Genomic DNA, 23,092 nt, shown 5'->3' on the forward strand with positions numbered 1-23,092 from the left:
TGGAGGTCTTGGCTTGGCCAGTCGGCTGAGATCTCAACTCTATAGCTGTGCCAGTGAGGAGTCTTACTGGGAATCTGGAGAAAGAGGGAGAAACCAGACCCAGACTGACTGTGATCTCTGTGTACTCTTAAGAGAAATTGCACTTTACTGTGTGTGCTTGGCATCCTCCCAGTGTGTATATCCCATAGTTGTTGCCAGTGGTGAGGATTGAGGCTCCTTGATTACTGGATCAGTGCAGGGGTGTCATACCTCACACTGTCACATTTGCATGTGCAATTAACTAGTAGATTGCTGTAAAGCTACTTGTCTTGGGGTTCATAGTACTGTAATGTTATAGTGGTTTATGTATATCACATCCCCAGAGCACTGAGGCAGCCTGCTAGAAATAGAGCTGTGCAGTGAAATATATGATTCTGAAGCCTCCCCAAGAATGCACAAAAGTCCCCAACAATTAACTTCACAAGATATGTGAACTTTACAAGTAAAAGATACCAGACCACTTAAATACACAGACATCACCACATCTATTAACCATAAACACTGCTATAGACACAAAGTCTACAGATAAATGGAATAAACCCCTATTTGGGATCTACACAATTTGGAACATAACAAAAAAACATGATATAGCAAACAAAATAGAGTCTAAATTCCAAGAAGACTTGGACATGGAGTAACTCATGCCTGGTGTTGAAAATAGGTCTCTGCCATTCCCCATTCAGCTTATGCTAATGGCAACTCATGGAGCCCTATGCCATATTCTAAAAGGAGACTTGGGTTCACAGTGCTGAAATAATATGGTATTCTACATTGATGAAACATTTCAAAGTAAAAAGGCCCTATCAGTAACAAAGCCCATTGAAATGAACAGCCTTATTGGTGAGGCAGAATCTCAACCTATTTGTGGAATTAAGTAGTGGAGGTGAACTGAAAGCTACAGGTGATAGAGGAACATGTATAGGACTGTACACATTTACAATTGTGTGTAGTACAAGGTGTCCTCAAAACTCCTCTGGGGATGGCTTGCTGTACTGTTTTTTTTTTTTTTAAACAGATCTAAATTCTTGCTGACTAGTGACCCTGCCCACCTGTCACTCTTCTTGAATGGCATGAATGCAGGCATGATATCTGTGCTGACCACCATGCCTTCATTCATCATTCTGCCATACAAGTGGAAATATTGATCTGGACTGTCTCACAGCCCTGCAGCTCCACCTGTATGCTGAACCTGCTATTCCAGACAGACTATCTACAATACCAGGTCTGACAAACAGATGGAGAAACTGCACCTTGAGACCTACAGCAGGACATTTTCAACACTGAGTACAGAACAGATAATGAGACTCACTAACATGGAAAGTTAGTGAATATCATTACTTTGTCTGGGCTGGCAGAGCCCCATTCATTTTGATGCCTAGGCATTATGAGTTATTGAAGTAGGTGAATCCAGCCTTCTTGGGATAAGCACAGCCTCGTTGGTTGAGTTAATTTAATTCGCTAGTCTAGTAAGAGAGGTATGGCAGAGGCTGTAAACTGCAATGGCTTTTTGGAACCCAGCCCATACACAATAACAAAATAATGAATCACTGTGCATAAAACACCTAATAAAAAGCTCAGACAAAATTGAATACTAAAATTCAGCAGTGAAGGAGTTCCACTGAATCAAGAAATACACATCAGCTACTGCAAAGCTTAAATTAATACAGTACAATAAATGAAAAAAAGAAAACATATCAATCATAATAATCTCATTACAAGACTAATTCATGACAACAGATCAGTCAGCATGATAGCCAAGCCAGACCATAGCAGAAATGATACAAAGATATGTAATGACAATGAAAAACCAACCACACAAACATGGCAATCAAAATGATCAAGATAAAGAAACAATGACACATAAAATCCAAATAAATACATAATAAAAAAATAGAACAATTTATAATTTAAGCATTCATCAACAATAGATAACAACTAATACAACAAGAACAACAAATGCCAGGCCTGCCCTCATGCCATAGATGGATAAAGCTGTAACTGTGGCTTACGTGACCTGTGTTCAGTTAGTGACAGGAGGAGATCCAGCAAGGATGATGGTATTGAGCAGCTGCTGCAGACTCACGATCCTGATGGGAGATGGGGGAAATGGCGGCTTGCCATCAAAATTTTGAAGGCTGTTTCTCGAACAGCGTCTAGCCGAAAGTATGTTTTCAAAGTTTCACAATGCCAAACTGCAATAATACAAAATCATAATAATGAAAGTAAAGCTTGATTCATTATTATGAGTTCAGCATTGTGAATGGAGATCGTGGTACAGTGAGGATCGGGGAATTTACCCTTTCCTCACTATAGTGCAATCTCAGAGTTGGTATGTATAATTTGCAGGGGGTGTAGGGGGGTGCAGCTTCCCACATGGGGCGTGCAAGGGGGCTTGCCCCAGTGCTAAAATGTAACAAGACACAGAATTTCGAAACTGGAAGTCTGGTATGTCGACTGTCAATCATCGTGTTTCTGACATTCAACATTTAGGGTAAATGTTGTTTTTGTTTTTGGCATTTTATTTTATTCTTTTGCTTGATGGTAAACTGGCAATGGCTTATGACTTGAGTGACACCTAGAGGGAGCAGTATGTGTTCCACTTGTGGAATGTGGACATATTCAGCACTTGCAGGCAGTGTTGCTAGTAAGGGAAGATATTTGTGTAGATGCACACATGCTTCCCATGGTGGCAGTAATTTAATGGAACACTAGGGGGTTTCAGTGAGGAGTCAGGAGTCCCACAGGTTAGAAGGCAGTCTTCTAGGTCCATCAGATGGGCCCTCTCACTACAGTCTGACTCTCACCTGTCCATTTAACAAATGGGCAGACTGGGTCTTCCAGCTAAGGAACAAATGCATCATGTGACTCTTTGCCTAGGCTTTTAGGTTCCTAGCTCTAACCCTGAGAAAGAAGTGATTGAGGTAAATGGGCAAATGAAATGAAGCCATTCTGCAAAGATCCAGGGAAAAGGGAAGAAAACAGAATGACAAATAATAGTATCTTCAGGTGAAGTAAACAAGTAAGTATATTCAAACACACTATAGCCCATCCAAAAAAATCATTGAGAGCAATAAGTACTGACATCCATAAACTACAACAAGACACAGTCCACAGCAATAAACAATAACCTCCAATATGCACATAACTGTATCCTCAAAAAGCATACAATACAATTACATTTTAAGTGAATACGTACCTACATACATTCACATCTATAAACATTTCAAAATAAATACTAATAAGTAACACAAGTTGTACCTACACAACCACTATTGCAACACAACTAAACATTAAATACCCAAAATAAAACAAATTAAATACACAAATAAGTAACTAAATATATAGATAAATAAATATAGCTCCAAAGGAAATGTGTCTGTGTATGCGTGCATGTGTATCTGTGTGTGTGTGTGTGTGTGTGTGTGTGTGTGTGTGTGTGTGTGTGTGTGTGTGTGTGTGTGTGTGTGTGTGTGTGAAAAACTTCATTAAAAGAAATAAATGGCAAAAATAAAAATAAAAAACATATCTATAAAAAATATTAATACCCCAAGAATAAAGAAAACTGTAAAATATAGTGTATTTCCAGACACTGGTTCTTACAGCTAATTTAACCTACCAAACTAGCTTTGATCCAAAGGTATGATATTTTTCTCAAAATTTCATCAAGATTTGCAGATATTTTGTTATCCCTTTTTAATGTCATGATCAAGCCACATGTCAAATATGGGTCTTCATTCTGGGTCTATAACTTGACTGAGATTTGGAAACTGAGGAGAATACAAATGCACCTTACTAACCCTGGGATTCATTAAGTGCACATACATGTCACACTGAAGCTAACACAATCCGCTGTCTGAGTGCGACAGACAACATTGCTAATTGAATATGCAGTACTCCAAACTAATTTACACATGGAGCAGCTCCCGCTCAAGCCCAGAGCACATGCTCACAGCCACTGTGTTGTGCAGCAGGGCTTATGTAGACTGTTTTGTTAACAAGCTTAAGCTCAGTAAGTGACTATTCAATAACAGCACAGTAATAAATAGGTTAACAGGGCAACTTGGAATCTATAAAAGGCAATGGAAGCCCAACAATAACAATCATAGCTGTCCACTGAATCAGAGACAAACCTCATCAGAATGAGGGACAGATCTAGCAATAATCAGGAAAAGTCAGAGACACTCTTTAAAATGTTAGTACTACTTGAGATGTGAACAGAATAAGAAAGTATGAACTAATATACATTTCTGAAGTACACCTTTATCTATTGTCATTATTTACTTAACTATTACTCACAGCCTTTTATCCAAAGGTCACCAGTTTTAAAATGAGATGAGAGGGACAGAGCTAAAAATCTGAGTCATAATGAGAGGCATCCCAGAAAACTGGGGACAGTTGACAGATATGATACCACTGAAAAGGAAAGTTTATACATTAGGAGATTGCATTTAATGCAGATAACGACATGCAAGAACTTTGCTGATGTCATCTATACTGGGGAAATAAAACATGGGCAGGATATGTTTCAAATTAATTAACTGTGATGTTTGAACAAACATGTAAGTGTACAAATTCTCATGCCTTATATGTATCATAGTAACAATGCAGGGTTAATGGGAAACTACCACATAAAACTGTTGAGCAATTAAGAAAATTAAGGAACACGTAATCACAAGTACAAGTTGCACAAACCACAGAAAACAAAAAAACAAAACAAGCGAACTGTTGGTTCCAATAAAGGCTGTCCCTCCAAAATATTACTCTTTTTCAGGGGAACAGGTCGATCACAAGCACTTCACTTCACCAGTAAACACGTGAAAAATCCAAAAATAAGAATTTATTCACACACAAAAAAATAAATAAATAAAAATAAAAATGAATAATGGATTAAGCGCTTTCATCTCCACTCGGGAGACTTCATCAGAATCAACATCCAAAAAGCTATGCACATTTTATATCAAACCACATTTAATTTAATTGGCCAATCGATTAATTTCATCACGTGTTAACTATTAACTATTAAAGTGCTTAATACATATAAATATAGCAGCTATCCTTGATAGTACTTAAAATTACAATAAAAATACAAGTTGTGGTATAAGACAGATTCATGATACTTATTTTAAAAACAGTTTGTAAAACTGTGAACAGTTTGTATACAGAATGTTGCCATCCTGAAGCCTAATAATGATAAAACCTAACTTGCAGGGACCCTATCATCTCTGAAAGCAACAAAATGTATTGCTCAGCTACTATGATGCATAAATTACTGTAATAAATGAATAATACACTTATATAAAAACAGATGAAAAACTAGTATATGTTTATAAATATGTATCAATATAAATACAAATATAAAAAATGAATATAAATATGTATGTATAAAATGTATATAGTATATAGTATAAAAATAAAATAAATATAATATATATATATATATATATATATATATATATATATGTGTGTGTGTGTGTGTGTGTGTGTGTGTGTGTGTGTGTAAAAAAATGGCTATAGAAATGGATACCAAACCATATGTAAATGTGTAACCTTTTGTGTATTTATTGTAGATCTGATCTTTTGGGGTTAGATGCTAGTATTTTAAGAGCTGGGGTGATAGATATATGATCGTTTAACCCTGGGCTGTTGCATGTATCCAACCTCAACTGCCAAACCATTTCCCAAAATTCTAATCTGGTCTCCCAATCACCCCCCCCCCCCATTCTGTTTCACTTCTTCCAGTACCCAGAATTTGTAATCGGTCATTTTACATGTTAACAAATGTCTGTATAGGGCATTGTTCTCATTTTTTCTGTTAATATCTACATATGCTCATATATACGTAATCTCAAGTTATGCTCCATCTTCCCAATGTACTATGAGCAACATACAGTACAATAAACAAAATACACCACTCCTTTAGTATAACAACTAAAGTATGCCCTACTCCTAACTTTGTAACAAATGCTGGGTATATCTAGATCTTTTGTTCCTGCTATAAAGGGACATTGGGAACACCTACCACATTTGAAGGTACCAAGTTCGGGACATGCTCCTCTCTACTCACTCCCTTTTTCTTTTCTAGTATATTCTTTAAGTTATAATTCCTTTTAAAACTATATCTCAGTGGTTTCTGGAAAAAATCCACCTTGGTGGGCATCCTTCTAAACATATCCCAAGTATCGTTTATACATTTCTTCACCCACCCATTATTAGCAAAGTGCGTTAGTGTCAAATATGGTAGTTGTGATACAATCTGTTCTATCCCCCCCCAAAACCTTTTTGGCACCAACTATTTCTCCACTAGTCAATAGTGGTAGGTAGGTGGATCCCCACACCTGTACTACATTTCTTTTGATGGGGTTAATTAAATTGTCCAGGTACCCTCTTTCCCCAAACAGGGTGTGGACATAGGCAATTTCATTCATAAAGTCTGTTTTGTCTGATGTCATCCTTGCTATTCTAACCATTTGGCCCTTTATAATATTATGTTTAAGGGTATATGGGTGGTCACTCTCATAGTGCAAGTATGAGTTAGAAAAACACTCTTTTCTATATATACCAGAACTATAAGCTTTTTTAGTATAATATTTGGATAACTTCACATTCAGATAATGGGTCTCATCCACCCCTAGTTCATGTGTAAATTGTAAAAGCCCCGTCGTGTGCTTTAAATATTCCTTGAAATCTGGGATCTTCTCACTAGTTCCTTGCCATAAAATAAATATATCATCCAAAATCAATAATAACCAAGAATGTGTTTATGATACTCTGAATTAAATACAAAATGTTTTTCCTAGTGTAACATAATAATGTTGGCATATATGGGGGCACAAGAAGACCCCATGGCAACACCATCTATTTGGTGATACAATTCTCCTTGAAAATGGATATAATTGTATTTTAATACCATCTCCATGTTTTCCAGAACTAGTTTAAACTCGTCAGATGTTATAAACCCAAATTCAACTAACATCTCCTCAAACCACATTAGGCCTGTTGTGTGGGGTATCACCGAAAACACATTTTTTACATCAATAGTTAGAAATATAATATTATCTTTGTATTCAGTAGTTCCAATTTTATTCAAAAAATCCTATGAATCAATTAAAATGTGTGGGTATCTGGAATAAAAGTTTTTTAATTTTGTATCCACATAAATAGCTAATGGTTGCGTTTTTGATCCCTGGGAGGTGACAATGAGTCTCAGGGGTGGATTATCCACCCCTTGTGCATTTTGGGAATCCCAAAAATAGCCAGAATAACAGGCTTTGGTACCATTAAAAACTGGTATAACTGCATATCAGTCAACCCCTGCATCAATTTGTCCTCCAGGGTTAAATCAATCTTTTTATAAGAAATGTTAAATTCATTCTTAGATGCCACTACATACCTGTATTCAGTATTCAATATATCCAGCATATAATCCCATTGTTCCATCAACACCACCCCACCCCCCTTGTCTGGTTTCATAACTCAAATTTTATCATTTTCACTCAATTCCTTAAGTAATTTCTTTTCTTTTAAAGACAGGTTAGAACCAGCCTCCTTATTTTTCCCATACCCGTTTCTTATCAGACTGGTTGCACACATCTCAAAGTTTTGTATATCCTGCTGCAACGGTGGATTATACGTACTTCTCTTTGTCAACTTGGTACCTTTGGTGGTATTAGAACCACCTTTAAATATATGTTCCAAATTCAGTTTCTTTGTAAATAGTTTTATATCCAAAATGATATCCTCTAGTTTAGGTTTCTTAACTGGCTCAAATGTAAAACCTTTTAAAAACAGAGAGAAATAACTCTCATCAATAAATAAATCTGTATAATTATATATATTAAAATTCCTTTGTGTGTGGATAGTAACCTTCCCCCCATTGGGATTCTCCGTGTTACACCCAGTTTCCATATTCAGGGTCAAACCAAATTCATCCCCATATGTACCTCCATAACTCATTTGGGTAATGGTACTTGGGGGAGGTATCATTATTACCTCATGTACCTTGTTTTTCCATATTGAGGTGGGTGGTAATTCCCCATCACTTCTTCATAGGATGGTTGGTGTGTTAGATTTTGTATTCTCTCGGACCTCCTGGGCCCTTCCACCCCTAAAGGGCTACCCATTCCATTGTTAACTTCCTCATAACCTTGATGGTTAACATTGTTATTGGTATGTGTAGTGTCCCCCCTTCTTTACCATCCCAAAGTGAATAGTGGGTATTCTCTCTATATCTAGAAAACAACGTCCTATTCCCTCTATCATAACTGTTAGTATCACAGTAGTAAGCTCTGCCCTGCTTGTATTCATATAGGTCTCTTTTTAATTTAGACACCTTCCTTTGTGGTTTTTAACCATCAATTTGTCCACATCCTGTAACACCCTTAAATAGTCATTTTTATATTCCACAACATTAAACAACAAATAAGCACTTATTTCCTTATTAAGCATGTCAATAGTTGTCTTACATTGTTCCATTAAAACTTCATTATTATGTACCAAAGCTTTCAAAAATAAAATATCACAATCATTCAAAATGTTCATCATAGTTTTAAAAAATTCAGAATCCTTAGCAGTATTGTTGGGAACACCCTTGGACATAAATCCCAAACAAGTATTGACAGTGCAAACAATAATAAACTGTTGTGGTAAGCAACATGTATGTTGGGAAGGGTAGAAACTGGGGCAGGTAATGCATCTCAAATCAGTATGTAGTGCAATCCACAAGGACCTGTCTCAGATACAGAATTGTCACTTTGAACAGCATATCACTTGAAAACTGTGCTTCATTGCAGTGGTACAGGTGTATAACTATAGCGGATTCAGTTCGGAATTTCGAATTCCCAAACCTTCAAATTTCATATAGTCGAGACCATATGATGAATGTTTTAAAACTTTGAAACTCTGAAATAAATCCAAAAGGAACACAAAACCATGTTCCTCAATATTTTTGCAGGGGGGGGAAGCCTCCCGCACCCCCCACACCCCTGCTATTTAAATATACCAACTCCAAGATTGCACTTCAGCGAGGAAAACGGAGAATTTCCCATTCCACACTGTATGCAGATCTCCATTCAGAATTTTGAATTCTAAAACTTCGATCATATTGTCTCAACCATATGAAATTCGAGGTTTTGGGAATTCGAAATTGTGAAATGAACCAAGCTATAGGAGATGAGATATAAGTGCATGAGAGATATGGGCATGTCATCAGAAAAAGACTAAGATGGAAATCCTAGAAAAAAAAAACATGTGGACGCAGTCCACTAACATCTGGGTTGTGTGTCTACAAATGTCAGTGCATGTCTATGGACATGATTAGGTATGTGTAATAGGAAGAGCACTCATGATAGTTAGCCCCTAGGAGAAGTAATCACAACACAAATCTGCCTGCTGTCAGGATTGTGTAATGACAACTGCTTTATGCACTGTTTCACTTTACTATATGTGATGGGAATGTAAAGTAGTTGTAGATATGTAAGTATTGTATTAAGCGTGTACTTCTTGCTGCTGCCACACATACACAAGTTAATGTAGTCTGAGAAAGTGCACCTCTGAAAGCAATATACTGTCATGTCATAAATCAAAATGTCTCCCAGCTTGAGCATTATGCAACACATTCGTAATGGATCACAGCTTGCAACATACCTCACAGCCAGGTGCTACAGTACCATCAGATACTAAATGAAATGAAGAAAGTGCTATATGTTACTTACTGCAGGAGTATACTAGTCTATAACAATGTTTATGTCCTCCAGGCATCAGCCACTACCTCCATTATGTGGCCATTGACAGAGCCATGATATCAGAGACAAATTCTTAGAAGTTTTTGCCACAAAACAACAAATGACAATAACTATTCCACAGCACTGATTACTCATTGGGCTTTGTGCTAAACATTTTTCAATGGAATAAATAATTATACTGGGCATGGCCATAAGGAAATATAGTAATTCCTGGCTGAACATCACCTTCCCATTTCAAAACCATGACAAACTATCGTAACATAGGTCCTATTATACTCTGCGACCAATACATGGCATGATATACATTAAGATCTGTTGAATAAGCCATACTTACCTGTAACCACTGTATTTTGAACAAAATAATAAATGGAATTATACCGCTGGATTAGAACATATGCCATGTACTTTGTGCTACAATTGACCTGTGCACTAACTGAAGTCACCACACAAGAATTTATAGGACACTTGACAGATATGGGTCTATATTACGACGTTGAACGATTAAAAAGACACTAAAAGTCGAAAGCGCTAAATGCCGAACACACGGAACAGCGATTTTTTTCCTAGGGAGAAAAATCGCTGGGCCATTTTTGAGCCTTTCCCATTTCCTCCGCTGTGGTGCAATCTGGGAATTGGTATATTTAAGTAGGGGGGGTGGGGGGCAAAGCCCCCCCACTTTATTTTGTGTTTGGATTTGTTTGTTTTTTGTTTCTCTGTTTGTTTGTTTGTTTGTTTGTTTGTTTGTTTGTTTGTTTGTTTGTTTTTCGAAGCAGTGATTTTTTCCCCCTGGGAAAATAATTGCTGTTCTGTGTGTTTGACATTTACTGCTTTTGGTTTTTATTGTTCGATAAAAGAGCATTCGCTCTTTTTATCATTCAACATCATGATATAGACCCGCCAGATAGCACAGACTTGATTGAATAACCAGAGCATTGTGTTTGATTGCAGATGGCTTTCATTCAAGGAATTACAAAAGTTGACTGGTCTCTCTCCAGTTGTAAATGCTTACAGTATGTGAAACTGAAATCATCAATAGCATTTGAGAAGCCAATCCTGCATATTACCAATGTTTTACACACTCAGTATTTATATCTTGATTGGCTTGAACACCTGACTAGCTGAGTTCATAGTTCTTAGGGCTGTGTATCAACCACTGACATCACAGAGAGAACTATCAGAATTCTTATAAAGTACACACTTGAAGGAATTTCATCAGCACTCTATTACACTTGTTGTACCTCCCCTAAAACATACTCTGGGGCTCAGAAATCTTTAGCTCTGTCAGTGTTCATGCATGCATGGGTTTGCATATCACTATCTATTGGGTAAGCCAGTACTGTCTGTCAGTATTGGGTCCTACAGTTGAATCACCTGATTTGAACCCTTGTCTACCTAGCAAATTAAGGTGCAAATCAGCAGCACATTGCTGCGTGATGGAATGGGTGGCTATATTAATTGAGAGGGAGAGGGAGACAACGAGTGTTAAAAAAGGAGATTTCTTCTATTTGTTCCTCTTTGCCTGTGCAACTAAGTACCTCCCATTTTGAACAGCTTCTGGGAGAAATTAATGAAAAGCTACAAGATTTTTTGAAGAAGGTAATTGAACGTAATATGAAAAAATGAATTTTAGACATTAATGACTACAATAGTGGTTCAGCCTCTAGAAGTGGAACCAATAAAATCAGATGCCAAAGGGGCGGGCGCTCCTCCAGAAGTGAGGAGAATAGGAGGCGACAAAGAGTTTTGTTTGCTTCTTTGGAGGTAACTGTGAGTGCTACAGAATGGGAAGAAGAAGAGGAAGTAGCTTATCCTCCTCTACCCACAGGTCAACAGCCTGGTTATATGAGAGGTCATTTTCGGAATGACCAATGTAATGGGAGCTCCAGTCGATATAATGAGAATTCCAGCCACAAATGGGGGCATTTGGACACTACAGGGGACAAACAACAACAATGACAGGGGAAGAAGAAAAAATGGTATTGACATTAAGACTCCTATGTTTAATATACAAGAATTACCTTTGTCTTATGATAATAATTTGGTTTTGAATTTGTCCGGGTGTGTTTTAACACACCTGGAATTATCTGTGTTAAATTGTGGATTGAAATTCATGCACACTGTATTACCTAGGCTACCCATTTTAAAAGCTGATTTATTTCATTTTGTTAGAAATTTTCATTTAGTAATGTATTTATCTAAAGGCAATGTGATAATAATTGTTTCAATGATAACATAGATAGTTCTGTAAATAGTTCTGATGATATTTATTTTTCTTATGACTCATTTACACAGGAAAATATAAATGCATACTGTTTGCTGGATATTTTAAGTGTTTTATGTAAAAGTGATTTTATTCCTCCATTTTTAAATGAGGGCATTAAGAATTTTTTTGCAATTATTAATTTTAATTTGGAAAAGTTATATAATGATTTTTTTAAAAACTAAAAATAATGCGGATTATAATCTAACTAAAGCAGAATGCTTAGCTTTAAAAAATATTAGGCAGCACATGGATCTTGTTATTAAACCATCAGATAAGGGCCATAAGATAATTGTTATTCATTACACTCAGTATAAAAAAATGTGTGATGATAATTTAAATGATATTAGTGTGTATGAAAGGGTTACTATATCTGAATATGAACAAGCCTTATAGATTGGGTTACTTTTCTAAGGCAGATGTGGAAAAAAGTTTGTTATCCAGGGATGTTCCATGGCGAGATTTTATTGTTTACCAAAAGAACCCACTGGGTTGTCGTATAGTATCAGCTGCTAATTATTTCTGTATAATGTAGGGCTGTTATTACATAAATATTTATTGGTACCAGTTACTCAGTTTAATTCATATATACTTGATACATTTGATTTTTTGGAGATGATTCAATCTATTGAATGGAAAATGGAGAATTGTTGGCTTACATTAGATGTTATGAGCCTCTGTACTAATATTGCACATTCATTAGGTGTAGAGGCAGTGAGTTATTATTTTTAGGGGATAGTCCCTTGGTTAATTATGTGGTTGAATTACTTCATTTTTAACACATACTTTTTTTTAATTTAACTGTGAATTGTTTCATCAGATAAAGGGAACTGCAACGTGGGCTCCATTTGCCCCCATATATGCTAACCTCTTTATGGGATTATTTGAAATTAAACATCTTTATAAGTTGAATGTTTATAGAAAATGTGATTAAATATTTCAGATTTATTGATGACCTAATATTTTTTTGTGAAGGTGGAGAAACTTTAATGATTGAATTTGTAAATGATTTACAAGAAAATACTTTTGGTATTAAATTTGATGATTTGCAGTTTGGGGAAACTAACCTTTTTGGATGTTAAATTGGAGAGTATACCAATTGAACATATAAAAACTGGTTCATTGAAAGTTTGATGATACTAATCAGTTTTTGGATGGGAAAAGTTGTCACCCCCACACACACACACACACACACATACACACACACACACACACACACACACACACACACACACACATTTGATAGATTTGCTACCTTCTAGCAAACTATTACATATTTCTAGACTATGTAATGAAAAAGTATTGGTAAATGAGTTATATAGAATGTGTAGCCCCTTTAAACAGAGGAGCTATGATATACAAACTATTAAGAAAACATATTATAGACTATTTGGTAGTGAATTATGGGGAAAGAATGAATTAAAATGCTAGAATGGTTGGATAAAGTGATGAAAAAATGTATTTTGTCACTACATATAACGTAATAACAGATAAAATGTTTATGTTATTAAATCTCATTGGGACTTTTTATTAAAAGACAGAATTTTAGGGTATTTTTACCTAATAGAGCCTCTCTTTCTCTAAAGAGGGGATGTAGTATTAAGGACATGATTGTCCGTGTTTTTTTTCACAACCTGATGTACAGTTAATGTTAGAACTTAAAGTTTTTGGTACTGTACCTTGCGATAATTGCTCAACATGTAGATACATAATAAGGACTTTTGAAAAAATTCATAATGTAGAATATGTCTCTAGAAATGTATTTAGTTGTAGCAAATAATGTATTATTTATACTCTGAGGTGTTCATGCAACCTTTTTTATATTGGAGAAACTATGAGGTCCTTTAAGGGTAGGTTTCAGGAACACCTCAGAGATATTAAATATAAAAAAGTTGAAAGCTCCATAGCAGCTCATTACATATTATGTCATGAAATGAATGGTAATTGCTTGAAGGACAGTATTTTGGAAACGATAGAAGGTTTTAATAATTTTGAAGTAAAGAAAAGATTATTATATAAAGAGACAATATTTATTTTGAAATACGGTACTTTGGTACCAACTGGTTTAAATTTAGAATGCAATTGGAAAGTTAATGGATGTGTATATATAAATGGTTTTTGAAAAAGTTTTAATCTCTTTAAAGGCTTGTTAGCTGAGGTGTTAAAGAATAAAAGTTTATGCTATTTATAAGAATACTGGCCTTTTTAGTTGTGTTTTATTTAATTACAAAAGTTGACAGTCTCTCTCCAGTTGTAAATGTTTACAATAAGTGAAACTGTAATCATCAATAGCATTTGAGAAGCCTATCACACATATTATCAATGTTTTACATACTCAGTATTTATATCTTAATTGGCTTGAACACCTGACTATCTGAGTTCATAGTTCTTAGGGCTGTCTATCAACCACTGGCATCACAGAGAAAACTGCATCACTCTATTGCACTTGTTATGCCTCCCCTAAAACATACTCTGAGGCTCAAAAATCTTTAGCTCTGTCAGTGTTCATGCATGCATGGGTTTGCATATCACCATCTGTTGGGTAAGTTAGTACTGTCTGTCAATATTGGGTCCTACAGTTGCATCACCTGATTTGAATCCCTGCCCATCTATGTCCACACTTTAGAGACCTCATATTAACTAGTTATACCACAAAAGAGCCAGCATCCAAGATCTCATAACACACACACACACACACACACACACACACACACACACACACACACACACACACACACACACACACTTGAATGGGTAGCTTTGATGTTGTGCTTGAGGCCATATGACTCACATAAAATGTGTTTGAGTTATCAAAATGATGCAGTGATGTAACTGTTAACCCTAAATTGATTTATCCACATTACATCTGTTTATGACTGTACTGCTACACAATTCTGATAATCTGTTATACAACTACAGTAGCTGAAAATAGTTAGATGTGAACCACTGCCTATCTCAGTGTACACTCTAAAGAGCTGTGTGTTAACTGCTTCTGCCACAGGAGACTTTAAACTGCATCTGCAGAAAGCACAAACTTCAATGTCTGACTCAAGCATTGGTGTAGAATGCTAATCCATCCATCCATCCAGCCATCCATCCACCCACAGCCCCTTTTCCCATTTTGTACATGGGATTGGGGTGTCAATTCAACAACGACAATTATCTAGAGCCAAGGTTTACACTGCTAGCTAGTCCTGCTGCAGTGTTTCTTCCACATGTCACACTCGCATGCACACTCACACCTATAGGTTCATAGGTTCATAGGTTTATACTAGGCTATCTGCCCTAAGGCATTTATAAGCCTAGCCCAAATTTTTGTGGCTTACGCCACCCCTTATATGAAAAAATACTGTGCCCATTAGTTTGTTGTGCCTCTGTCCAGCAGTGACACAGAGATGATTCCCGGGGTAAACCTACGATCTCCCATCCACAGGTCTAGATTTCTCTTGAACAGAGTCAGCGAGGTGCTCTGCCTCACATGGACTGGGATTTTATTCCACAGCATAGGGAGTCTCTGAGTGATAAATCTATCCCTCCAGCACATCCTATTTATATCCGTGCTAAGGTTTAAGTCGCTTGCTCTAGTGGTTTTGGTGGATTTGGATTTTTTGAGGTGGAGCATGTCCATTAATTCCAGGTTAGACATGGCCTTGAATGTCAGGCACATGTCACCTCTGAGCAGACGGTATGCGACTGAATAGAGCTGGAGTTTCTTCAATCTGGCAGCATATGACAGATTTTGGAGTCCCTTTATCCTTTTGGTGAGGAACTTTTGGGGTCTCTCCAATTGCTGCAGATGTCGGGTGAGAAACATCCCGAATGGGGCATTGTACTCGATCATTGGTCTGATAAGTGAAGAGTACAGGGGAACAATGACCTCACTAGATCTGGATGTGAATCCCTTCATGATCAGGTGGGCAATGTAGAAGGTCTTTCTAACCACTTTAGCAACGTCAGTGTCAAAAGAAAGGCCACTGTCAACCTGGGTCCCCAGGTCCCTGATAACCTCTTCTGTGCTTAGTGGATTGCCACCTATATGGTAGCTTGGGGTTACCTTGTTTTTCCCGAAGGGTATGACTATGCATTTTTTGGCGTTTAACTTCAGGCCATGGCTCTGGCACCAGCTATCTGTTTCCGTGAGTCCCTTCTGAAGGATATCCGTGTCCGATGCACTTTCCACTATGGCACCCAGTTTGCAGTCGTCTGCAAACTTTGTCAGCCAAAGTCCTCCCATGTTGGCCTGTACTTCTGAGAAGTAGATGCCAAACAATAGGGGGCCAAGGACCGAGCCCTGTGGGACACCACTTGTGACCGGCTTGGAGTCTGACATAGCGCCAGCAACTCTAACCCTGTGGGTTCTGTCCTTAAGCCAGTTTGCAACCCATCTTATGACATATGGGTTTACATTTAAGCTGGTAAGTTTTTCTACAATACCCGAGTGGGGTATTGTGTCGAAGCCTTTGCAAGGTCAAGGTAGGCTGTATGGACTGCCTTTCCTCATCAATGGCCTTGGTGACTGTTTCAAAGAAGTCGACCAAGTTCAAAAGGCATGATCTTCCCTTGACAAAGCCAAACTGGGTCGGGTCCAATGTCTGCAAGTCCCCTATATCTTTGTTTATGAACTCCATTATGATCCTCTCCATAGCTTTGCAGACTAGACTTGTTAAGCTTATGGGGTGGTAATTACCAGGGTCCGTAGAGGCGCCGCCTTTGTGGAGTGGGACCACAGTTGCCGTACGCCACTCCTTGGGCATGTATCCTGTGGTAAGGCTGAGATTAAACAGCTGCCTTATGTGCGGGTTTAATTCCTCATTTAGCTCGTGTAGCACACAGCCGGGGACACCATCCGGTCCCATTGATGCTGTGTTTTTAGCTTTAGAGAGAGCAGCTTTCACCTGTGCATTTGAGATGTCCGGGAGGCTACACTCGGCTGGGATAGTTATCTCTCCTTTAGGGGGGGGGGGGTGAAGTTTGCACTGAACCTGTCTGCCAGTATGTTGGCAATGTCTGTGGGTTCAGTGATTTTTGTATCATTTTGGACTAATTCTGAGCATATCTGGGAGTTTCCACCCAGGTTCCTAACATAGCTGAAAAAGGCCTTATGATTGTCCTTTGAATCCATGGCAATTTTTCTCTCAAAACTGGCCTTAGTTGATTTTATGAGTGCTCGTATTTTTTACTAATAATGATCAGGGTGACTTCCCTTTTATGGATTTTGTTCTATCATGTAATAGCTTTCTCCTCTTATTGTAAAGTTTGTTAATGGCTGGGGTCCACCAGACTGGACGTTTGCCCTTTGTGGAAAGAGTCTTGGTTTTATTTGGGATTGCCTGATCCATGCAGTCCTGGAGGTGTTCATAGAAGGCATCTGTAAGGGCTTCCGCAGCTTGGGTTGTGGTTTCCACTGGCTCAGGGGCCTTGAAGGATACCACACCAGTCTTGAGTAGTGTGAAGTTTGCTTTAGAGAAGTTCTTCACTATGGTCTTTTTGTTTGGGGTGGGGCGGGATGTGGATTTCCAGTGAGATTAGTTTATGATCAGATCTCACCAATGAGGGATATACTTCGGTGTGGAGCATTTTGTCCCCATGTTTGTGACAATGAGATCTAGTATATTTTCTCCTCTCATGGGAACAGTGACTAGCTGTTCCATGGCATTTGAATTTATGAACTCCAGGAACCGTTGGGCTAGAAATTTAGGGCTTGAGTAATGTTCCCAGTCTATATTCAGGTAGTTGAAGTCACCCAATATGATGGTGTTTGGAGATACATTTATACCCTCCAGTGTCTTCAGGAAGGCTGTGTGGGGTTCCTGAGTTTGAGAGGGTGGCCTGTAGCATGCTACAATTTGTAGAGCAGTTTTGCCTATGGTTAGTTGCACCTGGATGGTTTCCGAAGCTTCGTGCATTGCCACCAACCTGGAGGTGTGGGTATCCTTTATGAATATGGATACACCCCCTCCTTTTGTGGTGTGGTCTGGGTTTTGGGGCCGGAACGCATGATATGAGGTAAAACCTAATAGTGCCGGGGTGCTCTCAGGAGCCTTGAACCAGGTTTCAGTTACAGCACAGACATCGATGTTCTCCATACTGAGAAGGGCCTCGAGTGCGTGCATTTTGAGATTTAGACTTCTGGCATTGAGCAGCATTACCCTCAGTTTCTTCCCATTTTTGTTTTGTAGGGTGGTAGGTTTAGAATTTGAGCCTTGCCTAAAAAAGGCACTATGGGGGTGGCAAGAGCCTTAGCCAGTATCCGAATCCCAGGGTGACAGGTGCAAGCCATCCCTTGCAAAGCAGCGTGGCTTGTCAAGCATGTCATCCCAGGCAGACAGACACTGGATCCCCTTTGAATGACACCAGACATTAAGCCAATTGTTAAAGCTGATCATCTTGTCTCTATATTGTGGCATCATTCTTGGTGAAGGAAGGATACTGCTCAGGGTTAGGGTCATACCTGCCTAGGCTACATAATCAGAGAGCTCCTCTATGTCTCTTTTCATGTAGTCCAGGGAGGTACATCTCAGGTCGTTCACACCAGCATGGACAATGACTGTGTCATATTTGTACTTGCCGTGGAGTGACCCGAGTGCTTGTGTTATGTGGCGGATTCTAGCGCCCGATAGGCAGCTTACTGTGACCCTCTCCTTGTTCAGCCTGGTGAGTGGGACGTCAGTGTGTCTGACTATGGAGTCACCTATGACAAGTATGTTTGGTGTTGTATTTGGCCTTAAGGGCTGTGACTGCTTTGCACACTGCTTTTGTGGTTTATGTGTTGCTTGTGGGGTGTCTTGAGGTAGCAGTTGTTTGGGTGTCTGCTTTGGAGGCCTCTGCTGTTTAGGTAAATTTTTACTCAGAGCCTCCGAGTATGTCTTTGTGTGTTTATGTGTTTGATTCAGTGGAGTGGTAGCATTATGTGAGGCTGGTTTTGTGGTGTGTGTAGTTGCCTTCTCCTCCTGTCTGGTCTTGCCAGTCCTGAGTTGAGAGAGCTCAGCCTCCAGTTTGGCTAAATAGCAGCATCTCGCAAGTATTTGTGTTATGTGGGAGGAGGAGAGGGTTGTCTGTGTACATGAGGCAGTTATAACATTGCCTCAAAATTCCTAGATTCACCAGCTGGACCAGAGAGGAGATTGACAACTGACCTTTGGACATGCTAGAATAATATTGGGAAATCCTTAATTGAAAACAAGGGCCAGTGGGGAGTGAGGGTGTAGTGCTTTTAATTTTTAGTGCTGACTTATATAATTGCTTTAGTGAGCAAGTGCCAGGTAACTTGAGTGCAATGTGTTACAAGTAACTAAATGCAAAAACGACAAACAGTAACTTTCTTTCAAGTGAAACAAGGAAATAAGTACAGTAAGCAATGCAGATATCACTAGTGATCCACAGAAGCGCTGAGAAGTTGTGTATTAGGTGGAATTAGCTTCCAGGAAAATAACAAGCAAACAAACAACAAGCATATAAACAAAGCTAGATTCAGCAGGCCTGGATCTAGTCTATGCTAGAGCAAACAAGGTGTACCAATTTCAGTAAGATACAGTTCAAATATTCAGGCACTATAAACCTTTAACCAGAAATTCCCAGCTCAGAAGGGCAGAGTCCAGCCTCTTCTCCCACAAGAGTGCAGACCACGAACCTTCTTAATGTAAAATAACTGGCCTGAAGCACAAGTGCCTAAACCAGAACTAATACACTTGGACACTGGGCTCTCAATCAGCAGTTCCCAACTTAGAAGGATGAAAGCTACCTGTCCTGCCACCACAGTGCTTGCCACAGACCTTCCTAATGTAAAACAACTGGTCTGAAGCCCAAGTGCTTAATCCAAAAGACTTGAATGATAGCTACACTTTAATCAAGTTACAACCAAGCAGTAATAAATACCATTGAATACTTTAGAGAATGTCTGGATTAGTGCTCAAGTTACACAAACAAAGCTAGATCCAGCAGGCCCGAATCCAGTCTATGCCACAGCAAACAAGGCGCACCAACTTCAGTAAGAAACAGTTCAGATATGCATGCACTATAAGCCTTTAACCAGAAATTCCCAGTTCAGAAGGGCAGAGTCCAGCCTCTCCTCCCACAAGAGTGCAGACCACGAACCCTCTTAATGTAAAATAACTGGCTTGAAAGCCCAAGTGCTTAAACCAGAATTAATACACTTTTAGAATAACAGACACTGAGCCCTCAATCAGCAGTTCTCAACCTAGAAGGATGTAAGCTACCTGTTCTGCCACAACAGTGCAGACCACAAACCCTCTCAGTGCAAAACAACTAACTGGTCCGAAGCCCAAGTGTTTAAACCAAAAGGCTTAGAATGAGTTACACCAAGCAGTAATAAATACAATAGAGTATTTTTAAGATGATGCAAAAGTAAAATGAAGTAGGTAGAAACACAAGTACAGTAAAAGCAGATGAAATTTTTTTTTTTTTTTTTTTTTTCTGAACAAGTGCTGAGATCAAAGAAACAGATTTGAGTGCTGAAACTAGAAAACTGGCTAGTTATAAGAAAAAACAAGCTAGAAGGCTTCCCTCAAACACAGAAGGGCTTGGGGGCTCAGAAGCCTACAAATAGTCTATACCACTTAACAAGAAAGGCAGGAAATAAGCTTAATTTGTTTTTTCTATTTCCCAGATGCTCTCTTTGTACACAGTAGGAGTGCCTGAAGTCAGAATATGATCTCACTGCACTCAGTTGAGTGAGCAAATGAGATGGGCCCAGAGGCAGGCTGAGGGGCGGGCAGTTTCAATGCCACTAAGATTAACACCAAAACAAAAACATGGCGGGTGGGTGGGAATAACTGAAGAGCAGAATAACTTCAGTTAAATATTCCTTCAACACTCCTTCATACACAGTTTAAATCAAATTAAATACTGTATTTTTTTTTAAAAAAAAGTGCAGATAAAGGTACTTAAATTCTCTTATACGTCCAGTTGAATATAACCAAGTTCTTAGCTGGCCAAAGCTGAGGTTTTAAAGCAGGAATTATTTCACATGCACCAGTTAAATATGCAAGGACAGGAAATCAAAGAATGTGGCTACCCCCACACCTGTAATTACTAGCAAATAACAAAATTCAGCCAACACTAGCTTCAGTTCAAGTTACTGAAGAGCAGAATAACTTCAGTTAAATATTCCTTCAACACTCCTTCATACACAGTTTAAATCAAATTAAATACTGTATTTTTTTAAAAAAAAGTGCAGATAAAGGTACTTAAATTCTCTTATACGTCCAGTTGAATATAACCAAGTTCTTAGCTGGCCAAAGCTGAGGTTTTAAAGCAGGAATTATTTCACATGCACCAGTTAAATATGCAAGGACAGGAAATCAAAGAATGTGGCTACCCCACACCTGTAATTACTAGCAAATAACAAAATTCAGCCAACACTAGCTTCAGTTCAAGTTACTGAAGAGCAGAATAACTTCAGTGGATAATTTAGAATCCAATCCACCTACTACATGTCTTTGGAGAATGGGTAGAAACCAGTGCACTTGGAGGAAAACCATGTGACCACAAGGAGGACATACAGAGTCCATACAGAAGGGACCACAGCAGAGAATCAGACTTGAGTACCTCTTGCTTTGAGGCAACAATCCTATCCGCTATGCCACTGTGCCACCTATGTATGCTCTAAAATGTATTTTGAGGGATCAAAGCCTTTAGCCACATCAGTGTTATCAAAAGTATGTGTCAGCTATAACACCATCTGATGAGTAATGCAGTTCTGTGATTGCTGTAGTATACATATACATTACCAGATTTGACTCCTGCTTAGAAGTAGTTTAACAGCAACTGTCAGACAGATCACATTTGAAGAGATGACCTCATTATTGTGCTGCAAGGCAAATGTTTGAGCTAAAAGACATTGAAATTGATGGGGGAGCCCTCTTCCATTATAAAGGTTTTGCCTGTGTGGAAGTGTACACACTAGATCTGTTTGATAAGCCAGTCCTATCTATTGCTACAGTCACACTCACTCTCACTAGTGAGTCATTGCTGGATTTGAACACCTATCTATCTAGGTCCACAATCTAGGGAACATTATATCACCTGCCAATGCTTCAAAATAAGTCTTACTACAAGGATGAGATGGAACACATTTGAAGGAATGATATCATCATGGTGTTGCAAAGCAGATGTTTGGGCTAAAACAAGTTGAAATTGTTGGAGTCCTCTCCCAGTGCAAATGTTTCTCCAGAGTGAATGTGTACACAGCAGATCTGTTGGATAAGCTAGTCCTACTTCTTACTACAGTCATACTAGCTATACATTACTGGATGTAATTACCTGTCTGTTTAAGTTCATAATCTAAATACCATTGTATTCCACATTTCAGCTTTGTGCTGGGACCCAGTATAATTATCACACACCAGCCTTTGGTATCTGGAGTGTTTCTCTCCGGGCCTCTGCTGAAAATTGGCTTTGTTCCAAGTCAGACATTCCCAGTAAACAAATGATAAATAAATAAATAAATAATGCTAATGAGGAGTCCATCGAAGATCTTAGACTCCTCCAGACACCACCTTTGTTCTCTAAATCAAACACTGCATTCATCATCAATTGCCATGTCTTCTCAAAGATATGAGGAAAATGTGTACCAGCTTGTGCCCACAGATAGACAAGCTAAGCAGTTGCATTTGCATGACAGAAAACAAAGGGGTGGGATGTAATGAAATGTGGGTATGATTTCTTCAGTGCCTCTGGGATTGATGGCAATCATAACTAGAACATTTCTACAAGCAAATATGACACAACAATGTCAACAACAATCTCAGTGATATTATTGTCATTCTGTGTTGCCCTGTGAATAATTGCATCTGGGAATTGAAACCGACAAAAAGGAACCTGAACTTCTTTATGTGGTATATTAACTGTCAATGCAACAGAATAAATGGCATTTCCAGGGTGTAAGTTGAGGTAAACAATTCTAAAGAGGAATTGACATACTCCTACCTCTGATAAGCTATAGCTGTTACACTTTGAGGTGTTATTTCATTGGTTTAATATTTTAAAGCAAATATGCATTCTTATGGAGTATTTTCCATTGCATTGATTTTTC

The sequence above is a fragment of the Protopterus annectens genome, chromosome 3.part0 (genome assembly GCF_019279795.1).
Source record: "Protopterus annectens isolate FY-2018-M chromosome 3.part0, PAN1.0, whole genome shotgun sequence".
NCBI classification, from domain to species: Eukaryota; Metazoa; Chordata; order Ceratodontiformes; family Protopteridae; genus Protopterus; species Protopterus annectens.